A 2,942-nucleotide genomic window follows, 5' to 3' on the forward strand; every position below is an offset into this window, starting at 1 on the left:
CTCTTTCCCCTGCCCTACATTGTCTCTTAAATCCAAAGAGGCTTCCTGGAGGTGGTTTCAAGAAAAGGTGAGCCTTTGCAGACAAGAGAGCAAAGGAAATTGGAAAGGCAGGCTGGGGGCAGGGATGGGGAGAGGACAAGGGCAGTGAATTTCTCAGAGGGCCGTGCCTCTCCTGCCCCACCTCCCGAGGACTCCCGCTGGGTCTGCTTTGGAAACACGTAAGTTATGCTCGGAATGACACTGCCATCAGGACACCTGCCTGACGCCCCTGGGGATCCCCACGCCCGTGGCTTCCTCTCTAGCCCAACTCAACCTCATCTGTTTCTCCTCCAAACACTCCTTCCTGCTCAAATGTCCTTCCATCCAGCATTTGGGGAGACAGCGCATGTGATGTGCTCAGAAGAGCACTGGCTTCGAGTGAGGCATGCCGCGGTTCCAATGCCCTCTTGGCCACCGACTGGCTGAGGGACCCCAGACAAGCTCCCGAGCCTCACTTTTTCCTCCACAGAGCAGAGCTGAAGAGAGCTGGTTGCTCAGGTCGCCATGAGCTCACGGAAAGGCCCTGGCACATCGCAGGCCCTCAGAAAGGGTAGTTATCACTGGATCCCCAGGACAACTCTGAATCCCCGGCCCCAGGCAGCCTTAGCACCTTGGAAAAGATGGCAGTGACGTGGGACCTAGAGGACGCTCAGGATTTAGACCAATGGAGCCAGGGAAGAAAGAGCAGGAAGAAAGGAGTTGGGTGTGGAATGGGGCAAATGGCATTATGGAAAAGGCAGAAGGCTGTAGGGCAGCTGCTAGCACCTTTGAGAGCTCTGCCTTTCCCTCGGCCGGCTCTGCTGTCCCAGGAGGACAAAGTCCTCCCCCTGCAGCTGGAACAGGCAAACCCCCAGACCAGGGAGCAGTTATCGACCAGGTCGCTGGGGAACTCCCCTCTGCCACCCTCACAGCCACACCACAATCCTTTTTCTGTGTCTCAGCGGTCTCTGCCAGGCGCCCCACTGGTGAGCAAGGCTCCAGCCGGGCAGAGGGGATGAGCCAGGAGGGGCCACAGCCCTGGAGTCAAGGGATCGGGACCCAGGGCCAGTCATAAAAGGCTGGAGGAGCCGCTGCCATCGGCTCTCGGGACACAGTGGCTCAGCCACATTCTTCAGGCCTTCTGGGGCCTCCTGTGCTGAGCACAGGCCCACTGCTCACCATCCCCCAGTGAAGAACCCACAAAAGGAAATGGACATGTCCCACAGCTCGTGGCTTCACACATGGAGGTGGGAAGAGGTGGGCTGTATACTCCTGGGGGCTCCAGGCTCTGGGCTCCGGGCGGCAGGATCATGTCAAGGTTGAAACTCTGGAGCTAGGATGCCTGAGTCCGAATTCTGGCTCCACCACTTCCTGGCTGGGTGTCCTTGGGCAGGTGCTTCACGGCTCAGTGCCTCAGTTTCCTTATCTGTAAAATGGGGAGTAAAAGTGTCTACTTCGCAGGGTTGTTGTGAAGAGTATATAAATTATGTCAAGTGCTCAGACAGTGCCCAGCACAGAGTGAGCTCTAAGCTTTAGCTCATCTTATTATCTTCCTTCCAGAACCTCTTCCTTCAGGCCCAAGTGGAGAGAACTATAGCGCCCTTGCTCCCGAGGCCAGGACAAGGGGGCCTGTAGTACTGGCAGATGGGTGTTGGTTGGGGATGAGGCAGGGGTCTCCCTGAGCCACCTCACAGGGAGCCCTGCACCCAAGGCTACTAGCGCTCAGGGGAGGAGGTGGGCCCAGAGCTTGGGGCAGGCCAGGGGCTGCCTGAGGGCCCAGAGAAGCAGAGGAGAAAGGAACATGCCAGGTCAGGAGCTGGGGCCACCCTGCCAGTCCCATCCACCCTACTATCTCCTGCTTTCCCTTCCCCCTTGGTCTTTGGGGCAAAGATTTGTGCTGGTTCAGGCCTGGAAATACCAGAAATACCAGAAACTAAAGTCGTCTGTCTTTGGGCGGCCACAGCACAAAACCAACCAACATGATCCTGCTATTAACCTCGATTAACTTGGAGAGGATTCCATCTCAGGCTGTCAAGGCCCCCGTGGCTCAAGCCAAGCCCCCTCACGCCGGCCCAGAGTGTCCAGGCCAGGGCAGAGGGTGGGCCATAGAAAGTGGGTGGCAGGCAGTATCCCCAGCTCAAGGGCCGAACCGGGAACAGGGCGTCCTGGGCCATGGGGGCCTGAGCTGCCCCCAACCCCGGCGCTCGGCCTCCACTGCCTGTCCACAGACATGGGCACAGAGGAGGTGATTGTTTCTGTCTGACCACGGCGACTGCTCCCCAGGGCAGCCGAGAGCACTGGCCTGGGTGTCACAGAGGTAATTGCCAACCACGAGGCCAAAGCCTCCCCGCTTTGCTCCTGTGGACACAGACACTCCAGCAAGAGACAGAAGGACAGTCACGGGCACACAGAGGCCCTCACAGGGCCCAGAGAGGAGCAGGGCCCGTCTGGTCACACACCCAGCCAGCCATGTGCACACGCACCACACACACACACGCAACACACACAAAGACACTCCCTCCCACCACCCACACCCCCAGAAAGGGTCTACATAGCAGCTACACCCCCTGAGGCACAGTTCCTAGGAGGATAAAAACATCCATTCAGGAAAGAGACAGGGCAGGCACCAACATAGAACCACCAAGAAGTCATGGGGCGGAAGGGAAAGACAGGCAGCAGAGGCGGACAGACCGGAGTTTGAGTCCTGGTTCTATCACTTCCCGACTGGACAACTGCGACCCACTTCCCCTCCCCAAACCCGCACTGTGCCATCTGTGAAATGGGCACAGATAAAGCTTCCGGTGGTAGAGGGCATCCCCTCTTCAGCAGTGATCCTGGTAAGCGGTGGGGCCATTGTCATTACGGTTTACTCTTAGAGGTATAAGGAAGCAAGGTGGTCTCAGAAATGGGCCCAGCCTCAGCAG

The 2,942-nt window shown here is 58.1% G+C and overlaps 1 protein-coding gene across 2 annotated transcripts in view; it reads left to right on the forward strand.

Annotated features, from left to right (window-relative positions):
* WNT4 (Wnt family member 4) overlaps positions 1-2,942 on the forward strand; it is a 27,207-nt gene that overhangs the window by 21,711 nt on the left and 2,554 nt on the right. The gene's annotated exons all lie outside the window — the stretch shown is intronic.

This window comes from Lipotes vexillifer, unplaced genomic scaffold (genome assembly GCF_000442215.2).
Source record: "Lipotes vexillifer unplaced genomic scaffold, Lipotes_vexillifer_v1.1 scaffold496, whole genome shotgun sequence".
Taxonomy (NCBI): domain Eukaryota; kingdom Metazoa; phylum Chordata; class Mammalia; order Artiodactyla; family Lipotidae; genus Lipotes; species Lipotes vexillifer.